The sequence below is a fragment of the Littorina saxatilis genome, linkage group LG5, assembly GCF_037325665.1.
Source record: "Littorina saxatilis isolate snail1 linkage group LG5, US_GU_Lsax_2.0, whole genome shotgun sequence".
NCBI lineage: Eukaryota > Metazoa > Mollusca > Gastropoda > Littorinimorpha > Littorinidae > Littorina > Littorina saxatilis.
In genome coordinates this window covers 5,089,738-5,101,709 of record NC_090249.1, presented here as the reverse complement: position 1 = coordinate 5,101,709, position 11,972 = coordinate 5,089,738, and the positions used below count along the sequence as shown (strand labels likewise).

The following is an 11,972-nucleotide window of genomic DNA, read 5'->3' as shown; positions in this document are numbered from 1 at the left end:
AAAAATGGCAACTCTCCAGGTAAACTTTGTTTGTAAATGAAAATTAATTATTTTTAGTTTCATGTAACATTGTATTCTGTACTTTTTAATTTCTTAAATATGCAACTTTTATATTACTTATAATCGAAAGAAATCAATTTATACCATATATAATGCCAGACAAAAGAAATGTGAACATTTCCTTCTATCCGCTCATGTAACTTGTTACGTTTCTTTTGTCTTAGTAGCTTTACACTTTTGATATGTCAATAACATTTCGACTAATATTGTTTTTGTATGTAATGCTTTGCAGGTAATGGAGATGGAAAACAGGCGAATGCATTTCCGCAAGTGCAAGGTCATCGGTAAGTAACTAAATCAACCACATGTGAATCCGCAGAAATTTTACCTAATTTCATTGTTTTCTAAATAATACTTACTAGTTGACAATACTTTGATTACCGTTTATCTACGAGAAGCAGGATCAAGAATTGTTCTTACCCACACGTTAGAGATAGTCTGAACAAGTTATATTTCGCTCATTAGCTCTTTTGAGCCGTGCCGTGTCAGCCGATGTCTGAACGCCATCTCCGTTTTCGTCCTCAGATGGCGATGTATTATTTTGAAAACACTCTATTAATAACTACTACAGTAAAATTAATGTAGTTTCTTGTAAAATTGAAACATTTGAAGGCCTTTCTAAACTGTTTTACCAACACTACTTTTGGAGTGCATGTTACTTTAAACAAGACTTCATTTTTATTCTGGCTTTTAGATTTTGGCCTTAAACAAGCCATTAAACGACTTGCATTTTGTTACAGATGAAACTGATACGGACACAGAAGACGAAAATGAAGAGGAGAATGATGTGTCGTCTGAGGAAGAAGATCCGTATGATTTTCCAAGCGACTCTGAGGAAGACGAATGAGTTCTACCAACCTTCCGACCCGAGAACAAGGGAAGAAGAAGAAGAAGAAGAAGAGATGCGTCTTCTTCCTGTACATCGTTACCTCATCTTTTAATCATGGCCAGAGTATTGACCATGATTTTCGTGAATGTTATGGACAGCATTGCCTCGGAGGACATCCCTCGCTTCGTGGACACACACTGAGAGGGTCTTTTGCTGTCATCTCCTTGCTATGTGCATCTGAAACAATGAACCATGTAAAAAGGTTGTTGTTCTGTGAAAAAAATTCACAGCATTAATTACACCCAACAATTTACATTTTGCATATTGAGGCGTGAGATATCTAGACTATTTTTCCCTATAAGCGGAAGTTCACATTTCCTGATAACCTAATGGGAGCCTTTGCAAGAGGTATCAATGACAATTAGTTTAGGCTGCATAGGTTCTCATCTATGACCTTCTTCACCCTTAGAGTACCACAGTGGGTTGCCCAAATCGCAGCGAGCAATACTGGACAGGTGAAGCTGAATAAACATAGCAACACTGAATCATTTTGGACTTGTGAAGGACACAGTGCTGTGGCTGCCCAAGCCAAGGTGAAGGTGGCAATACTGTGTGCCATTTTAGGAGTGTGACGCACGATTTATTTGTCCAATAAACTCATGCGTTAATAATAGAAACAACCTGGCCCCGAGCTTGCGAGATATCAATATCGCGATAAGACGGTTATCAGCTTAGATATGCCGGAGGCGACTTCATGCTCGTTGCTCGTGGAGTGTTCTGATCAATTATTGTAATCCTACCTGTGTGACCTGTGTGACATTCAAGGAACAATCCTTTGTTGTTATATTCCCAACTGTATTGAGAAAGTCAGTGAAATGTGATGTGAAATTTTAACCCATATCAGCTTCAAGCGACCGTGAACTTTTGTGAATCGTGTAGATCACTACACAATTAGTGAAAAGACATTAATGATGTCTCAAAGTTACTCTAGTATCAAAAAATTAGGTGACACATCGTATCGAGGACATTGGCTGTGGTCAAAGTAGACCCTCTCCTTGTACCCCCACTTTACTAAAATGGGGTCCTCTGGCTTGACCATCATGACGCTGCTGGACGTCTCGGCTGGCCTGCAGCATGCGGGGTGTCCAAGGAGTTCAATTATCTGTGTACAAACAACATTTTATTGTAATTGTAGGTGCATTACAACATTACAGACGTAAATGTGGCATTGGGGCTCCATGTCACATGGAAGGAATCCGATTAATTCCGTTTGAATAATACCCACTTTTTAAATATGGCTATGTAGGAACTGCCTTGTCATATATATATATACCTGACATTTTGAGGTTGGACGCACAACTTGTTGGTTTTATCAGTTGAATGTGACTGGGAGAGAAGGACCAAATGTGAATCCCGCAGAATGTTCATATAATGCTAAACAGAAGAAAACGTGAATAAAATCCTTTTATCTGCTATTTTCACAGTATATGTATATATGTAAGTACAGTTCCCCATCCTGAAGACTCAGTGTGGTTTCCTTAGGATCATGGCTATTGATCAGGTGGCTAAGAAAGATGATCTGCCAAGGAAAGAACTCTACTGGATCTGCAACTTGGGAACGGTGTTTGTGGGTCTGGATGTTCGACAGGACCTTCATGGTTTTGCATGCTGAATCTTGACTACCTTGCCGGTTGACTGTCTGCCTGGTTTTGACAATAGATAGATATGTGCTAGTGTGTGTGTGTGTGCGTGTGTGTGTGTGTGTGTATGTATGAGGGGATGGTGTTGGTTGTGCTGTGTACCTTGCGCATTGAGCTTTTTCTAGGTTATGCGCGTTATAAATTTGCTTTCCCTTTGAATTCTGACTTCATGTATGTGTTTTCTCTCTTATACAAACAGACACACACCTACACACACACACACACACATGTACATAGGCACGCATGTACGCACGCACACACCCGCAGACACACATACACACACACACACATACACACACACACATTGACTCACACGCACATACACGGTTGGGCTAGTGGTAAGGCGTCCGCCCCGTGATCGGGAGGTCGTGGGTTAAAACCCAGGCCGGATCATACCTAAGACTTTAAAATTGGCAATCTAGTGGCTGCTCCGCCTGGCGTCTGGCATTATGGGGTTAGTGCATGCTAGGACTGGTTGGTCCGGTGTCAGAATAATGTGACTGGGTGAGACATGCAGCCTGTGCTGCGACTTCTGCCTTATGTGTGGCGCACTTTATATCTCAAAGCAGCACCGCCCTGATAATTATGGCCCTTCGTGGTCGGCTGGGCGTTAAGCAAACAAACAAATACGCACATAGACAGACGGACACACACACCTTTACAAACAAACACATATACACACTCATACACACACAAACATACACACAAACTCATGCACACACACATTCACACACACACACACTCTTTCTCCCTCTCTCTCAGTCTTTCTTACACACACACACATACACACACACATACACACACTCACACGCACTCACTCACTCTCTCACAAAAACTTTATAGACACAAAACACACACCCATACGCACATATGGACAGACGGACATACACACCTTTACAAACAAACACACAGTTACACGCACACACATACACTTATGCACACACACACACACTCACACGAGTACAGACTAATGCACGCGTGCGCGCACACATACACACACACACACACACACAAATACACACACACGAGTACAGACTCATACACGCGTGCGCACACACACGAGTACAGACTCATGCACGCATGCGCACACACACACACACACACTCACACTCACACACACACACAAGTACAGACACACGAGTACAGACTCATGCACGCGTGCGCACACACACACACACACGACACACACACGAGTACAGACTCATGCACGCGTGCGCACACACACACACACACACACACAAACAGTAACACTAACACATGTGCACAAAATGAACACAAACACACACACCGCGCGAGAGAGAAAGACTACAGGGAGGCATGACGTCATGATGCAATAATTGACGTCAAAGACTTTTGACCGTGACGTAATCTTCTCACGCGAGCTTTATCCATAGTCTTGAACAACCACACACAAATAGACTTGGAAAGTACAGAATTTCTACCCGTCCAAAGCCGCCTTGGGTGGCGTTTGCTGAAAAAATGGGGGCGCCAATTTTACCCACCGTATTTTTGTTAGTATGGTCCCAATTTTTGGTGAACTTCCATCTCCAACTGTAGCCCATAATCGGGCACAACGAATCCTTCTTTATCATGTATTATCGGTGTGAACATTTCTCAAGTCGATTACAGTATGTGGGATACCTCCAGCTTCGCTGGGATAATTATTTCTGTGTTCGAAAGCTACAGCCAATCGTTATTATATCCCCTTAGGTAGTTTTATAACATTATTGGCACATGTAAACAATATGAATTAATTAATGAACGCTACGAATATGGCAGCCTTTAAGCCGAACTCGCCCGGGGAATGAAAAATCTTTCGCTTATCCGAGTTTGTGCATATCCGAGTTCGGATAAGCCAAACCTTTCCCGAGAAATTACCCTGCAGTTCGGCTGAAGCGAGTTTTTTTCAGGATAAGTTGTAAAATCACTTCGAATGTTTCTCTCTCTCTCTCTACGTGGTGTGTGTGTGTGTGTGTGTGTGTGTTTAAATGAATAAGATCAAAACAGTGACAAGTTACAAGTGCTTTCTTCAGTGGGGCTTTATTAAGGACTGGGTGGCCGAGTGGTAACGCACTTGCGCTCGGAACCGAGAGGTTGCGTGTTCAGGCCTGGGTCAGGCCGCAATTTTCTCCCCCCTTTCCTAACCTAGGTGGTGGGTTCAAGTGCTAGTCTTTCGGATGAGACGAAAAATCGAGGTCCCTTCGTGTACACTACATTGGGGTGTGCACGTTAAAGATCCCACGATTGACAAAAGGGTCTTTCCTGGCAAAATTGTATAGGCATAGATAAAAATGTCCATCAAATACCCGTGTGACTTGGAATAAAGGCCGTGAAAGGTGAATGCTCGCCTAATAGGCTTGAGGTTTGCTGGTCGATGTGAATGCGTGATATATTGTGTAAAAAATTCCATCTCACACGGCATTAATAGGTAACAAGCGCCTTGAGTCGCCTTGTGTGGTGAGATATGTGCGCGATATAAATACTCGTAAATGAATAAAATAAATAATACCTCAAAGCCAACTGTAAAAATAAATGGTGAAAACAGTGACACATCTCAGAAACAAAACCAAAGATTCCACAAGCAACTACGCTTTTGTTAAAAGGATTTCAAGTAAATCATAATAAATGTAATGTTTAATGAAACCCTCTCCATTAATGTTTAATGAAACCCTCTCGAACTTTTCTTTATTCAGGGACAGTGTACAATCGACCGTATCGATGTCAACCCCAAGAAAAGTCACATGCTGTGTAGGACCAATAACTTTTTTCCAACTCACGTTTAGACCCAGGGATCGAATCAAGTGTATGAGACACAAAAGTGCCTCATTGCAAGCATCATATGATTCAAATGCCAAGAAAAAATCGTCAATGTAACACAAGATACCTTCATACCCTTTCCTTTTCATCATGCGCGTTATGGCCTGTGAGATTCGACTGAAATGGCTTGGTCCACATTTTGATCCAAATGGTAAACGCGTATCAAAGAGAATGGTTTCCGTGTCATTGCCCTCAAATGTCCAAGCAAGGCCGGCTGCTTTGTAGCAGTCTGGGTGAATTGGTACCGACCTGTATGCTGCTTGCAAATCTACCTTGGCACAAAAATACCCAGGTTTGGCAATTTTGCAGGCATCATCAATCGTTTGATACCTTACTGAATGATGTTCCACATAATCGTTCATCGCTGAACCACACGGTCGGCTACCGTCATGGATCAATCTGACGTCATCTGACCCTTCTTTGGGTATGGCCGCCAGAGGACTGATGATAGCCGGTGGCGCGCTGGCTACAACATAGTGACCTTGGTTAATCTGACTGAGCAACTCTGTTTCTACCCGGCATTTCAATTCTGCGGAAGTTGCAGATTTGTGATTTGGACACCTGGCTTGTTTCACATCACTACTTTCTGACGTAATGCGGAAACCATTTTTAATGCCATTCAGCAGAAAGGTCCTGTCGGGATCCTCAATAAGTTCGTCTTGCCAGTTACTTATTGCTGAAGAAATTGATTGGTAATTACCAAGGAAAGGACAGTTGAAGGGGTCTTGTGCTACAAACGGGGCCTGCTCGAAAGGGTTTGTGAGTTGGACAAAAGCATTTGGTCCTACCTGATCGGTTGGCTGCTCGCTGTCCTAATCTTTGTGGCCTGGCTCTGCCTGATGGTTGACTTGCGCGTGTGGCTTAGAACACACCAGACACACATGCTCGTAATTACACCGAGCTCCAAACGAACACTTCCCGTTGTTGTACTGAAGGCAGATGTCCTTTCCACCAGGGCCTTTTTTCTTGTCACGGTTGTCTGTATGGCGGCTGGTCTTCGTCGCTACGGTGACAGGCTTCTCTTTCAGGAGCGTTGTTGACAGGTGTTGACTGTCGCTGCCCCACCGGAAGGATGCTGCCGCTTGTTGTTGTCGGTACTCGTTGTCGTATACCAACACGCTTGTCCAGGTAAAGCGACAAGCCAGCTCTCCCACCTTAGCTGTATAGGACAGGTAGTCCTTTATTCCTGTGCCATTAAGGCGACCCTCATCCAATAGCCTGGCCATGATCCTGGCGTTGGCGGACATCCACTGCGCTGGTGACACCTCCCGCAGCTTCGTTTTTGTCCCTGTCTTGAGGTACAGGGACGTGCCAGGGATGAGGGCCACCTCTTCCACGTTTTCCGTGGCAGGCAAAAAATCCACGATGATGTGGGCTTTCTCACCTTGTGGCCTTTTTGTTGAAAGGTAGACCTGTGGGTCCAGGTCGACCCTTTCGGAAACCTTGTGTTCTGTATCCTGGAGAACTGATGGCGTCCCCAGCAAATCATGCATCAGCATGCTGGGCGACCGCTCTGCTGATACACCTTGGGGCACAACTGGAGAAGTCACTGACATGGGTCCCCCACCATTTTCTGCCTGCAACAGTCCTACAGCCCTGCGAAGGGCAGAGGCATCTCCTCTTTTTAGAGACAAAGCGTCAATGTCGGTCTCCCGTAATCCCATCATTGACGTCATAGTGACTATCTTCTCCGTTTCGAGAGCCACAACAACGTCCTTGTCAAGTTCGTTGCCTCGAACAAAGGACGGAAAAAAATCCTTGTCACACATGGTTTGTTTATTATCGCTGCTGCTCGGTGCTGTGGCTGCTGCCGCCGCTGTGTGTGGTTATCCCTGCACTGACCAATTCCGTTTCCCTCCACGCTACCTGGCATCTTCTCTTTCACACACACACGCTCACACCCACAGGCCACACCCACATTCTTATTGTAACTTACCCCCTCCTTCCCGACCTCCACCCCCCACTCGCTTCCTACGTTTAAACTAGCTTATACCTTGCAGGGATAATCTGCACTAAATGTAATGTTTAATGAAACCCTCTCCATTAAAGAAAGAAAAGAAACAAAATTAGACAATTTGTCTCTGTGGTCATAAATCAAGATCAAATCTCCGTAAACATAGATTGTAGACAAATGTTTTATTTTGCTGCATGTTTATTGTGGTTTGATCTTCACCACTCGCTCAAAATGAGCACATACATTCCTCAGGTAGATTTGCTCTTCACACAGATCTGTTCCTTCTACACGTCATCAGTTTCCCCGCATACTCAAAAACAGGTGACGTGTTCGTTTCCGTAGGATAATTATAGCCGTGACGAAATATGTTATCTTCCTGACGTGTTTTTCAAGCAAAAAATACAAAATGAAAGAAAGTCTCTCCGACAGTGTTTAGAGTTTGGCTTATCTGTCAAAATCACGTTTGAGATATCCGTGTTTGAGTTAGCTATTTTTTGACAGAGTTTGGCTTATCCGATATTAGAAATAGTCTTACAAAGAGGGGGGTCTGGCGGGGAATTGGTTTCGGTTTCTGATATTGGAGTTTTTTGCTTAAGCGTGTTTCGTTTAGGCGAGTGCGGCTGTACCATCCTATGGGTTTTGTGGTTGGTTTCTGTTTGATGTGGGTGTATCTTTTACAGCCTACACGCGAAGACAAGAATCAGCAGTCATAGAATTTATGTGGCTGAAAACAGCGTAATGGACTGCACTCTTGCTATTCATTTTCTGTAATATTGTGTGGGACTTTTTAGGGGTTGTAAAGTTTCTTCACTATTTTTGAAAATAAACACAATGTACATGTCTGGCGACACTTTAAGAGCATAAAATCAAACTATGTACACCTTACACACACACACATACACGCGCACACACACACACATACACAGAGTACCAAAAAGATGACAAAAACATGAACTATCATTTAACTAAAAGCTCTTATTCAAGCTTTACATCAAGTATACAAACAGAAGGCAGCTTTACACATATAAATAATGCACTGCATAGTGTAACCCAAAAAGTACTAAACAGCCTCATAAATATGCATATTAAAACAGGAAAGCATCACAGATTATTGAAGAAAATGCATTAGAGAAAAAAATATAAAAACCTGAAAACAAAAGTGCTGCACAGAAATCTATGTATCCTCACTGCACAAAGAATACCCTCCTTATACACAGCAACTAGCTCATCCACAACTGTATGACAATCTACACATCTGAGTAAACTGGCATATTAAAAATCTAAATAAAGTGGCATATCACACATTTGAATAAATGGCATACATGTATACTGTATTACAAATTTGAATAAAGTGGCATGGCATATTACACATTTGAATTAACTGACATGTCACTACAGTCCGCATACCCTCTTAGAGTGCGCAATCTCTGATAACGCATTGGGTGCGTTTAAAAGTAGCCCGGCCCCTCTCAGAGTAGCCCTTTCACGCGACCACAAGAGATCTCACCACGCTTTCCCAGTGGGATATAAGAGCACTCTCCAACTTGAACACGCTTACAAAATGTACAGCCTCACTATTTTCTTTGCAGAGTGGAATTTTTTTAGTTTTGTTGCAAAATTAAATCTTTAACTAACGCATACGTAAAAAAAAATTTAAAAAATAAAAAAAAATAAAAAAAGTTTCATCTCACCACAGACGACAGCCATCGGGGAGGTTCTTGATATTTGGGTATGTGTCCAAGTTAAAGAATGCAGTCATATCTCACGTAAAATCCTGAACAAATCTGCAATGGTGACCAAGATTGGGTACAGTGGAACCCCTTTTAAAGACCTCCACAAATCTGACAAAAACCAAGTCCATAAAAAGCTGGAAGTCTTTCTTTCTTTCTTTATTTGGTGTTTAACGTCGTTTTCAACCGTTCAAGGTTATATCGCGACGGGGAAAGGGGGGGGAGATGGGATAGAGTCACTTGTTAATTGTTTCTTGTTCACAAAAGCACTAATAAAAAAATTGCTCCAGGGGCTTGCAACGTAATACTTTCTTTCTTTATTTGGTGTTTAACGTCGTTTTCAACCGTTCAAGGTCATATCGCGACGGGGAAAGGGGGGGGAGATGGGATAGAGCCACTTGTTAATTGTTTCTTGTTCACAAAAGCACTAATCAAAAAATTGCTCCAGGGGCTTGCAATGTAATACTTTCTTTCTTTATTTGGTGTTTAACGTCGTTTTCAACCGTTCAAGGTTATATCGCGACGGGGAAATTGGGATGGGATAGAGCAACTTGTTAATTGTTTCTTGTTCACAAAAGCACTAATCAAAAAATTGCTCCAGGGGCTTGCAACGTAGTACAATATATGACCTTACTGGGAGAATACAAGTTTCCAGTACAAAGGACTTAACATTTCTTACATACTGCTTGACTAAAATCTTTACAAACATTGACTATATTCTATACAAGAAACACTTAACAGTTCTCTGTGGAGGTTAGAAGAGTTCTGTTTTGACACGATACCATTATTATTTAAGTTATTGAGACATCCCAGTGCACTAAGGGATTTATAGAGCAAATCGAGAAAATTCATTATTGAACGAAGCGCATAGCGCTGAGTTCAATAATTATTTTCGAGATTTGCTCTATAAATCCCTTAGTGCACTGGGATTGTTTCAATAACGATATTGTCAGTACCGCCAGAGAAAAAAGAAGATTCAAAACGCACATTTTGCAACGTGCATTTGGATAGGCGTAACTGTGTGGTCAGGTTTGTGTCACTGGATCTACTTTTGTGTGGGCTGTCTCAAGTGTGTCGTGCTTTCGTCACACGCAAACTCTTGTTTTAATTTCTGTTGGTAAATTCCAGTGAAGCGTTAAGCTATAAAGTGATGATCTTTCACAGAGACCTCATTTAAACTCGGAGAAAGGACTGTACTCTTAATTATTTGCGATTCGAAACCTTCATCGAGCTTCGACAGATTAACTGTGCAGAGTGTTGCCCCTTGAATTGACTCCGGCCAAGGCCACGGTTAGCAGACTCGGATTTTCAAAGTAAATGTGGTATGTTTCTTCTGTTGTATCTTCACTCATCGGGGAGACTGGTACTATTATATATGAACCGTAAGAATGCTGTGAACCCTACACGTAGTGTGTCCCCATCGTTTGCTTGTTCACATTTGCCCAACATGTTAATTTGCTGCGAGGTTTATGTCGTCTGCTAGGGCGGCTAGGGCAAGCGAACCACGGCACTGCACTGCAGTCTCATTTCAAAAACAACAATTGCTCGTCTGCACGCATGAGGCACGCTGGTAATAAGTTTTATACATGGTAAGAACGTTCTTAACCCTACACGTTTTCGATTCCGATTGTTGTTGCCTTGAAATAATAATTCGGAAACCATTCATTTACTGAACTGATGCAGTGTAATCTAGTCTGCTACGTATATATATTCCAAATGCTGATCTAGTTCAGTGGTACGTTATCGGAAAAACACTTGTGTTTTCTGTTAGCTGCTGGGAATTGTATACTAACTCATCATTTGGTAATGTGGATAATAAGCTACGGCATAATTATGAGAAGATTCTTCGCAAGTCGAAACTGAAAAATAGACACAGCGGGTTCTATTTTTAGATAGTTTGTTTGTTTGTTTGTTTATTTGTTGCTTAACGTCCAGCCGACTACGCAGAGCCATATCAGGACGAGGAAGGGGGGGATGAAGGGGGCCACTTGTCAAGCGATTCCTGTTTACAAATGCACTAACCCATTACTTGTGTCCCAGCAGGCTTTAGTAAAACTAAATTAATACCTACTGGAAGATTACCAGTTTCCAGTATGTTAAAATAGGCTTAACCTATCTACTGCTGGACTTACATCAGAACACTAACAGATTAAATTATACATGAATCGCGAGACAAGCGGCAAGAGAAGAGATTTTTGGAAAAAATACAGGTGAATGAGCAAGAAGGCAGAAAAAAGAATAGAATTCATGAAGAAAAAGAGAGCATGACAGGAAAGAGGAACCAAAAATCTATTTAACAGCAAACTAGAAAGCTCCTGCGGTTCCAAAAACAGGAGGGGCTTTTAATTTCATAACCGCAGTGCCCCACTGCGGGATTTTTAGATAGTGGCAACTGTGGCACAGGCACAAGCAATCTGTCAGAAAAAAAAACCACTTATGCTTTAATTGAGAAGCAGGAATTTATAGTATTTTGGTATTGTGGAGAATATAAGCTACATGTCATTAATTAATTCTGAGGATGAGAGCACAGTCTCGCTTAGGCAAAGGGCTGAAGAATACGCTCTGTGGAAAAGTTAGCGCACTCCAAGAGTGCGCTAACAGTTTTAGCGCATCGCCATTAGCCAATCAACTGGTTCACATCAGTCATGTGACACCAGTACTTACTGACAATTATTATTATTATTATTATTATTATACCAGAAACAAAACATAGCCACGACAGGCACAATCGGTGTATGGCATTACTCATCTTATCTAAGACACTAAAAAACAATCCACCCAATATGCATGGAATGAGGAAATGCATACCTTTCTCTGTGAAAACCAATGAACAAAACAAGAGTAAAAGCAGCAGATTTCACAATCAAATTGTTGTAGTATGA

General features: G+C 42.1%; 1 long non-coding RNA gene across 1 annotated transcript; it reads left to right on the top strand.

The window, feature by feature from the left end:
- LOC138965807 (uncharacterized) lies at positions 1–2,736 on the top strand. Its single transcript, XR_011455533.1, has 3 exons — positions 1–19; positions 293–344; positions 801–2,736. It is a non-coding gene; the product is annotated as an uncharacterized lncRNA (long non-coding RNA).
- Positions 2,737–11,972: the final 9,236 nt, after the last annotated feature.